This window comes from Megascapheus bottae, chromosome 7 (assembly GCF_031878675.1).
Source record: "Megascapheus bottae isolate mThoBot1 chromosome 7, mThoBot2.hap1, whole genome shotgun sequence".
NCBI lineage: Eukaryota > Metazoa > Chordata > Mammalia > Rodentia > Geomyidae > Megascapheus > Megascapheus bottae.
Genome location: NC_143515.1, coordinates 83,255,573 through 83,276,939, shown reverse-complemented (window position 1 = coordinate 83,276,939; position 21,367 = coordinate 83,255,573). Strand labels below are relative to the sequence as shown.

Sequence of the window (21,367 nt, the reverse complement as noted above, 5' to 3'; positions counted from 1 at the left end):
TACGGATGAGGCTGGGACCACTGAGTCACTGTCAGAGTCATAGCCGGACCAGAGGCCCAGGGACTACCACCACCCACACACACACACACACACACACACACACCACACACACGACCACCACACCCACACACACACACACACACACACACGACCACCACACACACACACACACACACACGACCACCACACACACACACACACACACACACGACCACCACACACACACACACACACACACACACACACACACACACACACACACACGGTGAGCAGTCCCACCACACTCCAACCCACCACACTCCAACATAGCTCCAGCAGCATACAGGAAAGGCCCCAGGCCACGCTCAGCCAGCTTAGTCAGCCGGCAGCATAACGTGCTAGAGCTCTTGGGCTGGGAGGAGCAGGCCCTGAGACCCACTCCACGTGTCCAGTCCCCGCCCCCCCACAGCCACAGCCACAGCCAGCCAGTTACCCTGACACACAGCATTCCAAAGACACATGGGGAAAGCAGGGTGGAGCTTTTCAAAAATCTGAACTTGAGAATTTGAGTTCTGATTATTTTTTAACCACACCTCGCTGCAAAAGAATTTGAAGAAGGTCATTTGCAAAAAACAAATGTGTGTGCGGTCTTCAGCCTTCAGAAAAGGTGGAATGAAGCAGAACTCTCCAGCCAGAAGCAACCATCATGAAAGCTGGCCATCTAGGAAAAGCTGCTTACCCATGGGGCATCCCAAGGTGGGGACAGACCAGGTAAACCAACAACAGCCCAGCTCTGTCCCAGAGAAGACGGTGGAGGTGGGGAGGAGAGTGCTGGTCATGTGGACTGGACACCAGTGTCTCAAGGGGAGAGGAGGGAGGGTCCCAAGCTGAGCCTGTACCTCATGTGTGTCTGAATGGGAAGAGTCTCTGAGGGTCAGAGCCCGACGGAGGCCCATGCCACAGGTCTGTTCCCACCACTGCAGGGAAAATCTAAAGACCACAGGGCACTCTGGCCGGGACATGGGGGTCTCTTTCTGTCACCTGTGGTTACAGAACTCAGCTCTAGTCCTGCCTTACTTAAAAGTAAGGTCCGAAAGAACCAATCTATCTTCATGGGGGTGACTTCACTGCACCCCCAAAACAAAGCTCAAGGAAAATTAACCGTGAGGAAGAGACTATCCTAACATCTGGATTGCAATTAAAAACTACGAAGACTAAAGCAACCCTGATGGACACAGAAAAAAGTTCACATGTGGACTAGAGAGACTAGTTTTAAAGATGCAGATTTTCCAGAGGTGAAAGCTGCAGGGTCTGAGTTGAGGAGTGTAAGACACTACGAGTCAGAAGAAATGCCTGGTACTTCTCTAAACCAAATAATAATAGTGTGGAGTTTATGTAAAATGTTTGACAACACTATCACGAAATGGAGGTAGAGTCTTCTGACCGGTTGTGTCACTGGACAGGCAGCCACTCAGAGTGTACAGCACTCAAGTGGCAGAGCACTTGCCCTATCTGAGCAAGGCCCTCGCTGTGAGCCCAGAAACACACTTGTGTGCACAATGTACACATGCATGCACGCACACACAGAAGCAAATCTAATGCTGGAGTTGCTGGTGTAGCTTAATGACATAGTGAAGTCTTGAGTTCAATCCCAGTACAGTAAAATTCCATCAACCATTCAACGTTCGAAGTAAATTCCAACGTAACTATTTAAATAGCAACCAAGGAAAGCTAAAGGTAAGGCTCCAGTCTAGAACCCCCGTCTAAGCACGCTTGAGGCCCTGAGTTCAAACCAAAGAGTCCAGGACCTGGCCTCCTGAGATCAGGAAAATCGATCATCCCTTGTGGGGACGAGCGGACGTCACTACAGAGCTCACGGATAACCAACAGAAAGGAAGAGATGCCAGAAGCAGCTTCCCGAGGACACGGGCACTAGAGTCTGAGCGTGTGGAGAGGCGAGGCCTGGGAGGGCTCCGTCCACACCCAGGAACTCCTCTCCAGAAGCCTTCTGTAGAAGAAGCTTAAAATCACTCTGGAACAGAACGCCAAGACCAGAAAGCTACTAAGAAACTGTACCAAACACTGAAGGAATCAAGGAGGGGCCTTCCCACCACCCCTCAGGAGCCCTGCCAGGCAAGCTGGGGTGCAAGCCCCCCCCCCTTCCCATACCAAAACCAGAGCGCCCGCTTCACAGCTGTGCAGAAGGCTGGAAGGGACACACCTGCGATAGAAGTCGACAGGGTCAGAAATTCCAATAGCATTTTGATAAGGTTCCTCCCACCCTTCAAGTGAAACTTATCTGAACAAAGGTCCCAGGTTAAGCTTCCATTTGGGAGCATTCAATAAAACAAAGGAAGGCTGACCTACTGGGCCGGGCTGAGCAGGGCCTGGTGGCCACAGCTGCAGAGAGCAGAATGCAACAGCCCAATATGGGAGGCGGGAATGCCCTGTCCAGGGGGTGAGTGCCCCAGTGGCAGCCTGTCAAAGCTAGGCAAGGAGCTCAAATCCAGGGAGGGAGTGCGGGAGGGAAGGCTCCACAGGACACACACCACCAGCGGGGAGCCAAACCCACTTGAGAGGTACAGTTCTGATCTGGTTTAATCTTTTCTGAGCTGGAGGGGTGGCTCCACACAGCAGATAAAGTAGCCCAGGGACAGTGCAGAGGCTCAAATCTTGGTACAAAAGGGAGGGGACGGAACAGGACTAGATCCTGGGCTTCCCAGAGCGAATCTGCTGCAGGCAAGGAGATCGTGAACAAAAGTGTCTGAAGTAAATCCTCCAGGAGATCTGCCTGCCTCCTCCAGCCTGGCTCAGGCTCAGAGCACTGGACGGTAGGAGAGGGCAATAGTTTCCAGAAAAGGAAACCCATTAAAAGCACACGGTCTTGTATTGTGAATCTGCCCAGGAGAGGAAGGCAGTGGTGGGATTTCACTCAGGAGCCCTGCCCCAGGCAGCTTCATTCCGGGCTGGGTTCATGTCAGAGCCATCGCCTCTAGACACAGGCTTCAGACCTCCCTGTTTCTGTTTGCGGACTGGAGCCCTGTGGACTCCTCCCTCTGCTCATCCCCAGTCCTGTGGACTCCTCCCTCTCCTCATCCTCAGTCCTGTGGACTCCTCCCTCTCCTCATCCCCAGCCTTGTGGGGTCCTCCCTCTCCTCATCCCCAGTCCTGTGGACTCCTCCCTCTCCTCATCCCCAGTCCTGTGGACTCCTCCCTCTGCTCATCCCCAGTCCTGTGGACTCCTCCCTCTGCTCATCCCCAGTCCTGTGGACTCCTCCCTCTCCTCATCCTCAGTCCTGTGGGATCCTCCCTCTCCTCATCACCAGCCCTGTGGACTCGTCCCTCTGCTCATCCCCAGCCCTGTGGACTCTTCCCTCTGCTCCTCCTCAGCCCTGTGGACTCCTCCCTCTCCTCATCCCCAGTCCTGTGGACTCCTCCCTCTGCTCATCCCCAGTCCTGTGGACTCCTCCCTCTCCTCATCCCCAGCCCTGTGGACTCCTCCCTCTCCTCATCCCCAGCCCTGTGGACTCCTCCCTCTCCTCATCCCCAGTCCTGTGGACTCCTCCCTCTGCTCATCCCCAGTCCTGTGGACTCCTCCCTCTCCTCATCCCCAGTCCTGTGGACTCCTCCCTCTCCTCATCCCCAATCCTGTGGACTCCTCCCTCTGCTCATCCCCAGTCCTGTGGACTCCTCCCTCTCCTCATCCTCAGTCCTGTGGACTCCTCCCTCTCCTCATCCCCAGCCCTGTGGACTCGTCCCTCTCCTCATCCCCAGCCCTGTGGACTCCTCCCTCTCCTCATCCCCAGCCCTGTGGACTCCTCCCTCTCCTCATCCCCAGTCCTGTGGACTCCTCCCTCTGCTCATCCCCAGCCCTGTGGACTCCTCCCTCTCCTCATCCCCAGTCCTGTGGACTCCTCCCTCTGCTCATCCCCAGTCCTGTGGACTCCTCCCTCTCCTCATCCCCAGCCCTGTGGACTCCTCCCTCTCCTCATCCCCAGTCCTGTGGACTCCTCCCTCTGCTCATTCCCAACCCTGTGGACTCCTCCCTCTCCTCATCCCCAGTCCTGTGGACTCCTCCCTCTGCTCATCCCCAGTCCTGTGGACTCCTCCCTCTCCTCATCCCCAGCCCTGTGGACTCCTCCCTCTCCTCATCCCCAGTCCTGTGGACTCCTCCCTCTGCTCATCCCCAGTCCTATGGACTCCTCCCTCTCCTCATCCCCAGTCCTGTGGACTCCTCCCTCTGCTCATCCCCAGCCCTGTGGACTCCTCCCTCTCCTCATCCCCAGTCCTGTGGACTCCTCCCTCTGCTCATCCCCAGCCCTGTGGACTCCTCCCTCTCCTCATCCCCAGTCCTGTGGACTCCTCCCTCTGCTCATCCCCAGTCCTATGGACTCCTCCCTCTCCTCATCCCCAGTCCTGTGGACTCCTCCCTCTGCTCATCCCCAGCCCTGTGGACTCCTCCCTCTCCTCATCCCCAGTCCTGTGGACTCCTCCCTCTGCTCATCCCCAGTCCTGTGGACTCCTCCCTCTGCTCATCCCCAGTCCTGTGGACTCCTCCCTCTCCTCATCCCCAGCCCTGTGGACTCCTCCCTCTCCTCATCCCCAGCCCTGTGGACTCCTCCCTCTCCTCATCCCCAGTCCTGTGGACTCCTCCCTCTCCTCATCCCCAGTCCTGTGGACTCCTCCCTCTGCTCATCCCCAGTCCTGTGGACTCCTCCCTCTGCTCATCCCCAGTCCTATGGACTCCTCCCTCTCCTCATCCCCAGTCCTGTGGACTCCTCCCTCTGCTCATCCCCAGTCCTGTGGACTCCTCCCTCTGCTCATCCCCAGTCCTATGGACTCCTCCCTCTCCTCATCCCCAGTCCTGTGGACTCCTCCCTCTCCTCATCCTCAGTCCTGTGGACTCCTCCCTCTCCTCATCCCCAGCCTTGTGGGGTCCTCCCTCTGCTCATCCCCAGTCCTGTGGACTCCTCCCTCTGCTCATCCCCAGTCCTGTGGGGTCCTCCCTCTGCTCATCCCCAGTCCTGTGGACTCCTCCCTCTCCTCATCACCAGCCCTGTGGGGTCCTCCCTCTGCTCATCCCCAGTCCTGTGGACTCCTCCCTCTGCTCATCCCCAGTCCTGTGGACTCCTCCCTCTGCTCATCCCCAGTCCTGTGGACTCCTCCCTCTCCTCATCCCCAGTCCTGTGGACTCCTCCCTCTGCTCATCCCCAGTCCGGTGGACTCCTGCCTCTGCTCATCCCCAGTCCTGGGGACTCCTCCCTCTCCTCATCCCCAGTCCTGTGGACTCCTCCCTCTCCTCATCACCATCCCTGTGGACTCCTCCCTCTCCTCATCCCCAGTCCTGTGGACTCCTCCCTCTCCTCATCGCCAGTCCTGTGGACTCCTCCCTCTCCTCATCCCCAGTCCTGTGGGGTCCTCCCTCTGCTCATCCCCAGTCCTGTGGACTCCTCCCTCTCCTCATCCCCAGTCCTGTGGACTCCTCCCTCTCCTCATCCCCAGTCCTGTGGACTCCTCCCTCTGCTCATCCCCAGTCCTGTGGGGTCCTCCCTCTGCTCATCCCCAGCCCTGTGGACTCCTCCCTCTCCTCATCCCCAGTCCTGTGGACTCCTCCCTCTCCTCATCCCCAGTCCTGTGGACTCCTCCCTCTGCTCATCCCCAGTCCTGTGGACTCCTCCATCTGCTCATCCCCAGTCCTGTGGGGTCCTCCCTCTCCTCATCCCCAGTCCTGTGGACTCCTCCCTCTCCTCATCCCCAGTCCTGTGGGGTCCTCCATCTGCTCATCCCCAGTCCTGTGGACTCCTCCCTCTCCTCATCCCCAGTCCTGTGGACTCCTCCCTCTCCTCATCCCCAGTCCTGTGGGGTCCTCCCTCTGCTCATCCCCAGTCCTGTGGAATCCTCCCTCTCCTCATCCCCAGTCCTGTGGACTCCTCCCTCTGCTCATCCCCAGTCCTGTGGACTCCTCCCTCTGCTCATCCCCAGTCCTGTGGACTCCTCCCTCTGCTCATCCCCAGTCCTGTGGGGTCCTCCCTCTGCTCATGCCCAGTCCTGTGGACTCCTCCCTCTCCTCATCCCCAGTCCTGTGGACTCCTCCCTCTCCTCATCCCCAGTCCTGTGGGGTCCTCCCTCTGCTCATCCCCAGTCCTGTGGAATCCTCCCTCTCCTCATCCCCAGTCCTGTGGACTCCTCCCTCTGCTCATCCCCAGTCCTGTGGACTCCTCCCTCTGCTCATCCCCAGTCCTGTGGAATCCTCCCTCTCCTCATCCCCAGTCCTGTGGACTCCTCCCTCTGCTCATCCCCAGTCCTGTGGACTCCTCCCTCTGCTCATCCCCAGTCCTGTGGAATCCTCCCTCTCCTCATCCCCAGTCCTGTGGACTCCTCCCTCTGCTCATCCCCAGTCCTGTGGACTCCTCCCTCTGCTCATCCCCAGTCCTGTGGACTCCTCCCTCTGCTCATCCCCAGTCCTGTGGGGTCCTCCCTCTGCTCATCCCCAGTCCTGTGGACTCCTCCCTCTCCTCATCCCCAGTCCTGTGGACTCCTCCCTCTCCTCATCCCCAGTCCTGTGGACTCCTCCCTCTGCTCATCCCCAGTCCTGTGGACTCCTCCCTCTCCTCATCCCCAGTCCTGTGGACTCCTCCCTCTCCTCATCCCCAGTCCTGTGGACTCCTCCCTCTGCTCATCCCCAGTCCTGTGGACTCCTCCCTCTCCTCATCCCCAGTCCTGTGGACTCCTCCCTCTGCTCATCCCCAGTCCTGTGGGGTCCTCCCTCTGCTCATCCCCAGTCCTGTGGACTCCTCCCTCTGCTCATCCCCAGTCCTGTGGACTCCTCCCTCTCCTCATCCCCAGTCCTGTGGACTCCTCCCTCTGCTCATCCCCAGTCCTGTGGACTCCTCCCTCTCCTCATCACCAGCCCTGTGGACTCCTCCCTCTCCTCATCCCCAGTCCTGTGGACTCCTCCCTCTCCTCATCACCAGTCCTGTGGACTCCTCCCTCTGCTCATCCCCAGTCCTGTGGACTCCTCCCTCTGCTCATCCCCAGTCCTGTGGACTCCTCCCTCTGCTCATCCCCAGTCCTATGGACTCCTCCCTCTCCTCATCCCCAGTCCTGTGGACTCCTCCCTCTGCTCATCCCCAGTCCTGTGGACTCCTCCCTCTCCTCATCCCCAGTCCTGTGGACTCCTCCCTCTGCTCATCCCCAGTCCTGTGGGGTCCTCCCTCTGCTCATCCCCAGTCCTGTGGACTCCTCCCTCTGCTCATCCCCAGTCCTGTGGGGTCCTCCCTCTGCTCATCCCCAGTCCTGTGGTGTCCTCCCTCTGCTCATCCCCAGCCCTGTGGACTCCTCCCTCTCCTCATCCCCAGTCCTGTGGACTCCTCCCTCTGCTCATCCCCAGTCCTGTGGGGTCCTCCCTCTGCTCATCCCCAGTCCTGTGGACTCCTCCCTCTGCTCATCCCCAGTCCTGTGGACTCCTCCCTCTGCTCATCCCCAGTCCTGTGGACTCCTCCCTCTCCTCATCCCCAGTCCTGTGGACTCCTCCCTCTGCTCATCCCCAGTCCTGTGGGGTCCTCCCTCTGCTCATCCCCAGTCCTGTGGACTCCTCCCTCTCCTCATCCCCAGTCCTGTGGACTCCTCCCTCTCCTCATCCCCAGTCCTGTGGACTCCTCCCTCTGCTCATCCCCAGTCCTGTGGACTCCTCCCTCTCCTCATCCCCAGTCCTGTGGACTCCTCCCTCTCCTCATCCCCAGTCCTGTGGACTCCTCCCTCTGCTCATCCCCAGTCCTGTGGACTCCTCCCTCTCCTCATCCCCAGTCCTGTGGACTCCTCCCTCTGCTCATCCCCAGTCCTGTGGGGTCCTCCCTCTGCTCATCCCCAGTCCTGTGGACTCCTCCCTCTGCTCATCCCCAGTCCTGTGGACTCCTCCCTCTGCTCATCCCCAGTCCTGTGGGGTCCTCCCTCTGCTCATCCCCAGTCCTGTGGACTCCTCCCTCTCCTCATCACCAGCCCTGTGGGGTCCTCCCTCTGCTCATCCCCAGTCCTGTGGACTCCTCCCTCTGCTCATCCCCAGTCCTGTGGACTCCTCCCTCTGCTCATCCCCAGTCCTGTGGACTCCTCCCTCTCCTCATCCCCAGTCCTGTGGACTCCTCCCTCTGCTCATCCCCAGTCCTGTGGACTCCTGCCTCTGCTCATCCCCAGTCCTGGGGACTCCTCCCTCTCCTCATCCCCAGTCCTGTGGACTCCTCCCTCTCCTCATCACCATCCCTGTGGACTCCTCCCTCTCCTCATCCCCAGTCCTGTGGGGTCCTCCCTCTCCTCATCGCCAGTCCTGTGGACTCCTCCCTCTCCTCATCCCCAGTCCTGTGGACTCCTCCCTCTCCTCATCCCCAGTCCTGTGGGGTCCTCCCTCTGCTCATCCCCAGTCCTGTGGACTCCTCCCTCTCCTCATCCCCAGTCCTGTGGGGTCCTCCCTCTGCTCATCCCCAGTCCTGTGGACTCCTCCCTCTCCTCATCCCCAGTCCTGTGGGGTCCTCCCTCTCCTCATCCCCAGTCCTGTGGACTCCTCCCTCTGCTCATCCCCAGTCCTGTGGGGTCCTCCCTCTCCTCATCCCCAGTCCTGTGGACTCCTCCCTCTCCTCATCCCCAGTCCTGTGGGGTCCTCCATCTGCTCATCCCCAGTCCTGTGGACTCCTCCCTCTCCTCATCCCCAGTCCTGTGGACTCCTCCCTCTCCTCATCCCCAGTCCTGTGGGGTCCTCCCTCTGCTCATCCCCAGTCCTGTGGAATCCTCCCTCTCCTCATCCCCAGTCCTGTGGACTCCTCCCTCTGCTCATCCCCAGTCCTGTGGACTCCTCCCTCTGCTCATCCTCAGTCCTGTGGACTCCTCCCTCTGCTCATCCCCAGTCCTGTGGGGTCCTCCCTCTGCTCATGCCCAGTCCTGTGGACTCCTCCCTCTCCTCATCCCCAGTCCTGTGGACTCCTCCCTCTCCTCATCCCCAGTCCTGTGGACTCCTCCCTCTGCTCATCCCGTCCTGTGGAATCCTCCCTCTCCTCATCCCCAGTCCTGTGGACTCCTCCCTCTGCTCATCCCCAGTCCTGTGGACTCCTCCCTCTGCTCATCCCCAGTCCTGTGGAATCCTCCCTCTCCTCATCCCCAGTCCTGTGGACTCCTCCCTCTGCTCATCCCCAGTCCTGTGGACTCCTCCCTCTGCTCATCCCCAGTCCTGTGGAATCCTCCCTCTCCTCATCCCCAGTCCTGTGGACTCCTCCCTCTCCTCATCCCCAGTCCTGTGGGGTCCTCCCTCTGCTCATCCCCAGTCCTGTGGACTCCTCCCTCTGCTCATCCCCAGTCCTGTGGAATCCTCCCTCTCCTCATCCCCAGTCCTGTGGACTCCTCCCTCTGCTCATCCCCAGTCCTGTGGACTCCTCCCTCTGCTCATCCCCAGTCCTGTGGGGTCCTCCCTCTCCTCATCCCCAGTCCTGTGGACTCCTCCCTCTCCTCATCCCCAGTCCTGTGGTGTCCTCCATCTGCTCATCCCCAGTCCTGTGGACTCCTCCCTCTCCTCATCCCCAGTCCTGTGGACTCCTCCCTCTCCTCATCCCCAGTCCTGTGGGGTCCTCCCTCTGCTCATCCCCAGTCCTGTGGAATCCTCCCTCTCCTCATCCCCAGTCCTGTGGACTCCTCCCTCTGCTCATCCCCAGTCCTGTGGACTCCTCCCTCTGCTCATCCCCAGTCCTGTGGACTCCTCCCTCTGCTCATCCCCAGTCCTGTGGGGTCCTCCCTCTGCTCATGCCCAGTCCTGTGGACTCCTCCCTCTCCTCATCCCCAGTCCTGTGGACTCCTCCCTCTCCTCATCCCCAGTCCTGTGGACTCCTCCCTCTGCTCATCCCCAGTCCTGTGGAATCCTCCCTCTCCTCATCCCCAGTCCTGTGGACTCCTCCCTCTGCTCATCCCCAGTCCTGTGGACTCCTCCCTCTGCTCATCCCCAGTCCTGTGGAATCCTCCCTCTCCTCATCCCCAGTCCTGTGGACTCCTCCCTCTGCTCATCCCCAGTCCTGTGGACTCCTCCCTCTGCTCATCCCCAGTCCTGTGGAATCCTCCCTCTCCTCATCCCCAGTCCTGTGGACTCCTCCCTCTGCTCATCCCCAGTCCTGTGGACTCCTCCCTCTGCTCATCCCCAGTCCTGTGGACTCCTCCCTCTGCTCATCCCCAGTCCTGTGGGGTCCTCCCTCTGCTCATCCCCAGTCCTGTGGACTCCTCCCTCTCCTCATCCCCAGTCCTGTGGACTCCTCCCTCTCCTCATCCCCAGTCCTGTGGACTCCTCCCTCTGCTCATCCCCAGTCCTGTGGACTCCTCCCTCTCCTCATCCCCAGTCCTGTGGACTCCTCCCTCTCCTCATCCCCAGTCCTGTGGACTCCTCCCTCTGCTCATCCCCAGTCCTGTGGACTCCTCCCTCTCCTCATCCCCAGTCCTGTGGACTCCTCCCTCTGCTCATCCCCAGTCCTGTGGGGTCCTCCCTCTGCTCATCCCCAGTCCTGTGGACTCCTCCCTCTGCTCATCCCCAGTCCTGTGGACTCCTCCCTCTCCTCATCCCCAGTCCTGTGGACTCCTCCCTCTGCTCATCCCCAGTCCTGTGGACTCCTCCCTCTCCTCATCACCAGCCCTGTGGACTCCTCCCTCTCCTCATCCCCAGTCCTGTGGACTCCTCCCTCTCCTCATCACCAGTCCTGTGGACTCCTCCCTCTGCTCATCCCCAGTCCTGTGGACTCCTCCCTCTGCTCATCCCCAGTCCTGTGGACTCCTCCCTCTGCTCATCCCCAGTCCTATGGACTCCTCCCTCTCCTCATCCCCAGTCCTGTGGACTCCTCCCTCTGCTCATCCCCAGTCCTGTGGACTCCTCCCTCTCCTCATCCCCAGTCCTGTGGACTCCTCCCTCTGCTCATCCCCAGTCCTGTGGGGTCCTCCCTCTGCTCATCCCCAGTCCTGTGGACTCCTCCCTCTGCTCATCCCCAGTCCTGTGGGGTCCTCCCTCTGCTCATCCCCAGTCCTGTGGGGTCCTCCCTCTGCTCATCCCCAGCCCTGTGGACTCCTCCCTCTCCTCATCCCCAGTCCTGTGGACTCCTCCCTCTGCTCATCCCCAGTCCTGTGGGGTCCTCCCTCTGCTCATCCCCAGTCCTGTGGACTCCTCCCTCTCCTCATCCCCAGTCCTGTGGACTCCTCCCTCTGCTCATCCCCAGTCCTGTGGACTCCTCCCTCTCCTCATCCCCAGTCCTGTGGACTCCTCCCTCTGCTCATCCCCAGTCCTGTGGACTCCTCCCTCTCCTCATCCCCAGTCCTGTGGACTCCTCCCTCTGCTCATCCCCAGTCCTATGGACTCCTCCCTCTGCTCATCCCCAGTCCTGTGGACTCCTCCCTCTGCTCATCCCCAGTCCTATGGACTCCTCCCTCTCCTCATCCCCAGTCCTGTGGACTCCTCCCTCTGATCATCCCCAGTCCTGTGGACTCCTCCCTCTCCTCATCCCCAGTCCTGTGGACTCCTCCCTCTGCTCATCCCCAGTCCTGTGGGGTCCTCCCTCTGCTCATCCCCAGTCCTGTGGACTCCTCCCTCTGCTCATCCCCAGTCCTGTGGGGTCCTCCCTCTGCTCATCCCCAGTCCTGTGGGGTCCTCCCTCTGCTCATCCCCAGCCCTGTGGACTCCTCCCTCTCCTCATCCCCAGTCCTGTGGACTCCTCCCTCTGCTCATCCCCAGTCCTGTGGGGTCCTCCCTCTGCTCATCCCCAGTCCTGTGGGGTCCTCCCTCCCCTCATCCCCAGTCCTGTGGACTCCTCCCTCTGCTCATCCCCAGTCCTGTGGACTCCTCCCTCTCCTCATCCCCAGTCCTGTGGACTCCTCCCTCTGCTCATCCCCAGCCCTGTGGACTCCTCCCTCTGCTCATCCCCAGTCCTGTGGACTCCTCCCTCTGCTCATCCCCAGTCCTGTGGGGTCCTCCCTCTCCTCATCCCCAGTCCTGTGGGGTCCTCTCTCTGCTCATCCCCAGTCCTGTGGACTCCTCCCTCTGCTCATCCCCAGTCCTGTGGACTCCTCCCTCTGCTCATCCCCAGTCCTGTGGACTCCTCCCTCTGCTCATCCCCAGTCCTGTGGACTCCTCCCTCTGCTCATCCCCAGTCCTGTGGACTCCTCCCTCTGCTCATCCCCAGTCCTGTGGACTCCTCCCTCTCCTCATCCCCAGTCCTGTGGACTCCTCCCTCTCCTCATCACCAGCCCTGTGGGGTCCTCCCTCTGCTCATCCCCAGTCCTGTGGACTCCTCCCTCTGCTCATCCCCAGTCCTGTGGACTCCTCCCTCTCCTCATCCCCAGTCCTGTGGACTCCTCCCTCTCCTCATCCCCAGTCCTGTGGGGTCCTCCCTCTCCTCATCCCCAGTCCTGTGCATTCCTCCCTCCCCTCATTCCCAGTCCTGTGGACTCCTCCCTCCCTCTCCTCATTCCCGTCCTGTGGGGAGTCACACAATTCTCTTGCAAGAAACCACCAAGACGGGAACTACTAGACCATAGAAAAGGAAGCCTAGACAAAGGGGTGGTGTAGTAGACATAGCTGAATCTCACCACCCAACTCCAAGACAGAGACCTGAAATTTCAACACCAACTCCAAGACAGAGACCTGAACATTCAACAACAACTCTAAGACAGAGACCTGAACATTCAACACCAACTGTAAGACAGATGAATCTCAACACTAAGTCCAAGACAGAGCTGAACCTCAACACCAACACCAAGACAGAACCTCAACACCAACTCCAAGACAGATGAACCTCAACACCAACTCCAAGACAGATGAACCTCAACACCAACTCCAGGACAGATGAACCTCAACACCAACTCCAAGACAGATGAACCTCAACACCAACTCCAGGACAGAGACCTCAACACCAATTCCAAGACAGATGAACCTCAACACCAACTCCAAGACAGATGAACCTCAACACCAACTCCAAGACAGATGAACCTCAACACTAACTGCAGGACAGATGAACCTCAACACCAACTCCAGGACAGATGAACCTCAACACCAAGTCCAAGACAGATGAACCTCAACACCAACTCCAGGACAGAGACCTCAACACCAACTCCAAGACAGATGAACCTCAACACCAACTCCAAGACAGATGAACAACACCAACTCCAAGACAGATGAACCTCAACACCAACTCCAAGACATAACCTCAACACCAACTCCAAGACAGAACCTCAACACCACTCCAAGACAGATGAACCTCAACACCAACTCTAGAACAGATGAACCTCAACACCAACTCCAGGACAGATGAACCTCAACACCAACTCCAAGACAGATGAACCTCAACACCAACTCTAGAACAGATGAACCTCAACACCAACTCCAGGACAGAGACCTCAACACCAACTCCAGGACAGAGACCTCAACACCAACTCCAAGACAGATGAACCTCAACACCAACACCAGGACACATGAACCTCAACACCAACTCCAAGACAGATGAACCTCAACACCAACTCCAAGACAGAGACCTCAACACCAACTCCAAGACAGAGACCTCAACACCAACTCCAAGACAGATGAACCTCAACACCAACTCCAGGAAAGATGAACCTCAACACAAACTCCAAGACAGATGAACCTCAACACAAACTCCAAGACAGATGAACCTCAACACCAACTCCAAGACAGATGAACCTCAACACCAACTCCAAGACAGATGAACCTCAACACCAACTCCAGGACAGATGAACCTCAACACCAACTCCAAGACAGATGAACCTCAACACCAACTCCAAGACAGATGAACCTCAACACCAAGTCCAAGACAGATGAACCTCAACACCAACTCCAAGACCGATGAACCTCAACACCAACTCCAAGACCGATGAACCTCAACACCAATTCCAAGACACATGAACCTCAACACCAACTCCAGGACCGATGAACCTCAACACCAACTCCAAGACAGATGAACCTCAATACCGACTCCAAGACAGAGACCTCAACACCAACTCCAAGACAGATGAACCTCAACACCAAGTCCAGGACAGAGACCTCAACACCAACTGCAAGACAGATGAACCTCAACACCAACTCCAGGACAGATGAACCTCAACACCAACTCCAAGACAGATGAACAACACCAACTCCAGGACAGATGAACCTCAACACCAACTCCAAGACAGAGCTGAACCTCAACACCAACTCCAAGACAGATGAACCTCAACACCAACTCCAAGACAGAGACCTCAACACCAACTCCAAGACAGATTAATCTCAACACCAACTCCAAGATAGATGAACCTCAACACCAACTCCAAGACAGATGAACCTCAACACCAACTCCAGGACAGATGAACCTCAACACCAACTCCAGGACAGATGAACCTCAACACCAACTCCAAGACAGATGAACCTCAACACCAACTTCAGGACAGAGACCTCAACACCAACTCCAGGACAGATGAACCTCAACACCAACTCCAGGACAGAGACCTCAACACCAACTCCAAGACAGATGAACCTCAACACCAACTCCAGGACAGACACCTCAACACCAACTCCAGGACAGACGAACCTCAACACCAACTCCAGGACAGAGACCTCAACACCAACTCCAAGACAGATGAACCTCAACACCAACTCCAAGGCAGATGAACCTCAACACCAACTCCAAGACAGATGAACCTCAACACCAACTCCAGGACAGAGACCTCAACACCAACTCCAAGACAGATGAACCTTAACATCAACTCCAAGACAGAGACCTCAACACCAACTCCAAGACAGATGAACCTCAACACCAACTCCAAGACAGATGAACCTCAACACCAACTCCAGGACAGATGAACCTCAACACCAACTCCAAGACAGATGAACCTCAACACCAACTCCAAGACAGATGAACCTCAACACCAACTCCAAGACAGAGACCTCAACACCAACTCCAAGACAGATGAACCTCAACACCAACTCCAAGACAGATGAACCTCAACACCAACTCCAGGACAGATGAACCTCAACACCAACTCCAGGACAGATGAACCTCAACACCAACTCCAAGACAGATGAACCTCAACACCAACTCCAGGACAGATGAACCTCAACACCAACTCCAAGACAGATGAACCTCAACACCAACTCCAAGACAGATGAACCTCAACACCAACTCCAGGACAGATGAACCTCAACACCAACTCCAAGACAGAGACCTCAACACCAATTCCAAGACAGATGAACCTCAACACCAACTCCAAGACAGATGAACCTCAACAACAACTCCCAAGACAGATGAATCTCAACACCAACTCCAAGACAGATGAACCTCAACACCAACTCCAAGACAGATGAACCTCAACACCAACTCCAAGACAGATGAACCTCAACACCAACTCCAGGACAGATGAACCTCAACACCAACTCCAGGACAGATGAACCTCAACACCAACTCCAGGAGAGATGAACCTCAACACCAACTCCAAGACAGATGAACCTCAACACCAACTCCAGGACAGATGAACCTCAACACCAACTCCAGGACAGATGAACCTCAACACCAACTCCAGGACAGATGAACCTCAACACCAACTCCAAGACAGATGAACCTCAACACCAACTCCAAGACAGATGAACCTCAACACCAACTCCAAGACATAACCTCAACACCAACTCCAAGACAGAACCTCAACACCAACTCCAAGACAGATGAACCTCAACACCAACTCTAGGACAGATGAACCTCAACACCAACTCCAAGACAGATGAACCTCAACACCAACTCCAAGACAGATGAACCTCAACACCAACTCTAGGACAGATAAACCTCAACACCAACTCCAAGACAGATGAACCTCAACAGCAACTCCAAGACAGAGACCTCAACACCAACTCCAAGACAGATGAACCTCAACACCAACTCCAAGACAGATGAACCTCAACACCAACACCAAGACAGATGAACCTCAACACCAACTCCAAGACAGATGAACCTCAACACCAACACCAAGACAGATGAACCTCAACACCAACTCCAGGACAGATGAACCTCAACACCAACTCCAGGACAGATGAACCTCAACACCAACTCCAAGACAGATGAACCTCAACACCAACACCAAGACAGATGAACCTCAACACCAACACCAAGACAGATGAACCTCTACACCAACTCCAGGACAGGTGAACCTCAACACCAACTCCAGGACAGATGAACCTCAACACCAACTCCAGGACAGATGAACCTCAACACCAACTCCAGGACAGATGAACCTCAACACCAACTCCAGGACAGATGAACCTCAACACCAACTCCAGGACAGATGAACCTCAACACCAACTCCAAGACAGAGACCTCAACACCAACTCCAGGACAGATGAACCTCAACACCAACTCCAAGACAGATGAACCTCAATACCGACTCCAAGACAGAGACCTCAACACCAACTCCAAGACAGATGAACCTCAACACCAAGTCCAGGACAGAGACCTCAACACCAACTGCAAGACAGATGAACCTCAACACCAACTCCAGGACAGATGAACCTCAACACCAACTCCAAGACAGATGAACAACACCAACTCCAGGACAGATGAACCTCAACACCAACTCCAAGACAGAGCTGAACCTCAACACCAACTCCAAGACAGATGAACCTCAACACCAACTCCAAGACAGAGACCTCAACACCAACTCCAAGACAGATTAATCTCAACACCAACTCCAAGATAGATGAACCTCAACACCAACTCCAAGACAGATGAACCTCAACACCAACTCCAGGACAGATGAACCTCAACACCAACTCCAGGACAGATGAACCTCAACACCAACTCCAAGACAGATGAACCTCAACACCAACTCCAAGACAGAGACCTCAACGCCAACTCCAAGACAGATGAACCTCAACTCCAACTCCAAGACAGATGAACCTCAACACCAACTCCAGGACAGAAGAACCTCAACACCAACTCCAGGGCAGATGAACCTCAACACCAACTCCAAGACAGAGACCTCAACACCAACTCCAACACAGATGAACCTCAACACCAACTCCAGGACAGATGAACCTCAACACCAACTCCAAGACAGAGACCTCAACACCAACTCCAAGACAGATGAACCTCAACACCAACTCCAGGACAGATGAACCTCAACACCAACTCCAAGAGAGAGACCTCAACACCAATTCCAATACAGATGAACCTCAACACCAACTCCAGGACAGATGAACCTCAACACCAACTCCAAGACAGATGAATCTCAACACCAACTCCAAGACAGATGAACCTCAACACCGACTCCAGGACAGATGAACCTCAACACCAACTCCAGGACAGATGAACCTCAACACCAACTCCAAGACAGAGACCTCAACACCAACTCCAAGACAGATGAACCTCAACACCAACTCCAAGACAGATGAACCTCAACACCAACTCCAGGACAGATGAACCTCAACACCAACTCCAGGACAGATGAACCTCAACACCAATTCCAAGACAGATGAACCTCAACACCAACTCCAGGACAGATGAACCTCAACACCAACTCCAGGACAGATGAACCTCAACACCAACTCCAGGACAGATGAACCTCAACACCAACTACAAGACAGATGAACCTCAACACCAACTCCAAGACAGAAGAACCTCAACACCACCTCCAAGACAGATGAACCTCAACACCAACTCCAAGACAGATGAACAACACCAACTCCAAGACAGATGAACCTCAACACTAACTCCAGGACAGAGACCTCAACACCAACTCCAAGACAGATGAACAACACCAACTCCAAGACAGATGAACCTCAACACCAACTCCAAGACAGATGAACCTCAACACCAACTCCAAGACAGATGAACCTCAACACCAACTCCAGGACAGATGAACCTCAACACCAACTCCAGGACAGATGAACCTCAATACCAACTGCAGGACAGATGAACCTCAACACCACCTCCAGGACAGATGAACCTCAACACCAACTCCAGGACAGAGCTGAACCTCAACACCAACTCCAAGACAGATGAACCTCAACACCAACTCCAGGACAGAGCTGAACCTCAACACTACCTCCAAGTCAGAGCTGCCCCTGTGGTAGGGTTGGTTATGTCCTCCTTATCGTTGGAAAGCATGGACTTTGGGAGGGGAGGATAATGGGAGAAGAGTAGGGTGGGGAGGCCACTGTAAGGACTGGGGAGGGGAAAGAGATGAGACCATTTTAAGGACAGAGGGGTAGGGACACTATTGTTACTTAGAGATGTGAGTGGAAGAAGACCATTGTCAGGATGTACGAAGTGGTCTGGACTTACAGAGAACCTTCTAGACATTTGGGTAGGCACTCAAGAACTCAAGGCCTAGGTGGCTCTGCCCTGCGCAGAACAGAGTGGGTGAGAACCCAGCTTGGCAGAGATTCCCCACCTTCTAGGATGAGGCCCTGGGAAGGGTGGGTTCCCTCCTCTCCAGACTAGCACCACAGAGACTCTCACAATGAACTCAGCCACCTCTCAGGTCAGGTGAAACACTAAACAGTGGGAGAGGACAATGGTTTATCTCCCATGTCACAAAAGTAAGTATCAATATTCAGGGCGGTTTGGAACTCAAGACCTCACGCTCGCTCTTAGCTTTGTTCACACAAGGCTAGTGCTCTACCACTTGAGCCACATCTCAACCTTGGGAGTTTTGGTGGCTTACTGGACACAAGAGTCTTCCTGGGCTGGCTTCAAACCCCAGTCCTCAGACTGCAGCCTCCTGAACAGCTAGGTTTCCAAGTGTGACCCACCAGCACCTAGCCAGCTTCCATACTTTTTTTTTTTAATACTCATGAACTGGGGTTGCTACAATAAAGTCCTTTGGTTTCACATTAGTAGTAACTATAAAAGGAAAGCAAAAATTTGTTTCACACAAAGTGAAGACTGAAACTAAAGACTGCCAAACAGCTGTGACACACACCCCAGCCACATGGCAGGGGGCAGAGTGGGTATCCCAAGGGTCTGGGGCCAGGAGCCAAGCTCTTTTCCTGTTAGCAGAGCACGCACATGGGCAGTGGCAAGGCCTGAGAGCAGGCAGCAACCCTCCTGTGGCCAATGCCCACACCCAGCCACAGGAAGTGACCAACTTGGCAAAGGATTTGATGGGACCGGCATCTCCTCACTGGTGGGGATTGCCAAAGCCTCAAGTCTGCAATTCAGGCCAGAGACAAGACATGATCAGAGGTCCAAAGTGGAGCTGGCTCCCTGGGCGGCACAATTCTGCAGCCTCCGACAGGGAGCCCCCTTCTCTCCTACACCTCTCTCCTACAATGCTCTCAGGTCATTATATCTGATGTTAGTCCCAAACAGGAGGGCGGTGTGGGGGAGGGGCAAAGACAGCATTTTCCAAGGCTCCCAGTCACTCTTCCTGGAGGGGGAGGAGGAAGGGGGAGGGAGGAAGGCGGAAGGCTTTGGACAATGGGACAATGAGACAGCAGGGGGAGGACAATGTGTCAACAGGGTGACTGGTCCCCAAGACTAAGGGGACATGGGACAGACACTTGAGTCCACATGTATTATGTTCCCAGTTGCTACCAAATTGTTTTTTTGTTTTGCCTTCCCACCGTGGCTCCAAGTCTGGGCCTAGACGATTTCCTCAAACAGCAAATCTCAGCGTGTGAGAGCAGGGAGCCAGGCTCTAAGTGAGTCTTCCTGCATGGACAATGCTCCCCCCACCAGCACCCCCACTCAAACAGCCTTTTCCCTGGAGACCTCAGTCTACTCCTCCTCGTTTCCTGGCCCCCTCCACCTGTGCTCGTGAGGACACCCTACCCACCCTTGCCCACTGAGAGAAACAGGTGTGGGGCATCAGCCAAGAGCCCCCCACCCCAGACCTAGCTCTGGCCTCACTCCAGCCTCTGCCCATCCAGACTGGGCACAGCCACCAAGAAAGCAAACGAGGTTGTTTCCAGCCATGATTCCAACCCGAATCTGATCTCTGCTCTAGGGGACTGGATCAGCATACTCAGTGTGACTCATGTGTTCACTTCAGAAGTCAATTCTGAAGATCTGCACACTCCATGTCGGCTGTGTAAGGCATCAGCTTCTGCAAATGCCGCCTCAGAGATGTTTTCCAGGGGAGGGGGACCAGTCCTCTCAGCTTCCTTGCTGGTTCTCTGCTACATTTTGGGGGACCACACCCCACACCGTGGGAAACAAGACAGCGCACCTCATGTGTGCACTGCAACCCTTATTTTAAAATACCATTCCTCAGCTGGGAAGAGCTACTCGGGAAGCTGAGATCTGAGGATCACGGTTCAAAGCCAGACCAACCACGAAAGTCCATGACTCTTATCTCCAAGTAATCACAGAAAACTGGAAGTGGCTCTGTGGCCTTGAGCTGAAGAATTTAGGGACAGTGCCCAGGCCAGAGTTCAAGTCCCAAAACGGACCCCCCCAAAAATCCTTCCTTTCAGAAAGCAATTCTGATTGAGGAGCAAGCATGCAAGCGCCAGGCTTTGACCACAGGTAAAGGGCTTCCTCACCTGCCTTCCCATCCACTCACTGAAGACAAAGGCTGTGTCGCTGGCCCCGCTTTTTACCAGGTGAAGCCCAGGAAGCCGGGCCCGAGGCGCGCTCCCTCCAGGATCCAGGGCGAGCGCGGCCGGGGCAGGGGCCGGGGCAGGGGCCGGGGCCGCCGGGGAGCTGGGCGGGGAGGTAAGAAGGCTGGCCGCCCGTCCTGAGCAGTCCACTCGGATTTTACTCACTCCTGCAGACTCTCGAAGGTGCCCGGCCAGGGACAGAACTGTCCTCGGCACGCAGCCCGGCTGCTCCGGCACCGCGAGGTCGGCGACCCCTAGAAATCCAGCCTCACCGAGGCTGCAGCCCGCAGCGACCCGGCCGGGACGGGACCCCGAGGAAGGGGAAGGAGGGGGACCCGTGTCCCCGAGCAAGGGGCAGGAGGGGGCGCCTGCGGGCCCGGGAGGAGGGGAGGACGGGGCGCCTGCGGGCCCGGGGAGGAGGGGAGGACGGGGCGCCTGCGGGCCCCGGGAGGAGGGGAGGACGGGGCGCCTGCGGGCCCGGGGAGGAGGGGAGGACGGGGCGCCTGCGGGCCCGGGAGGAGGGGAGGACGGGGCGCCTGCAGCCCCGGGAGGAGGGGAGGACGGGGCGCCTGCGGGCCCGGGAGGAGGGGAGGACGGGGCGCCTGCAGCCCCGGGAGGAGGGGAGGACGGGGCGCCTGCAGCCCCGGGAGGAGGGGAGGACGGGGCGCCTGCGGGCCCCGGGAGGAGGGGAGGACGGGGCGCCTGCAGCCCCGGGAGGAGGGGAGGACGGGGCGCCTGCAGCCCCGGGAGGAGGGGAGGACGGGGCGCCTGCGGGAGCGCAGGCCGGGGCTCCTGGAGTCCCAG

The 21,367-nt window shown here is 56.8% G+C and overlaps 1 protein-coding gene across 2 annotated transcripts in view; it reads right to left on the bottom strand.

Moving 5' to 3' along the window:
- Positions 1–21,367, bottom strand: part of Pxdn (peroxidasin) — a 76,283-nt gene that overhangs the window by 54,093 nt on the left and 823 nt on the right. The gene's annotated exons all lie outside the window — the stretch shown is intronic.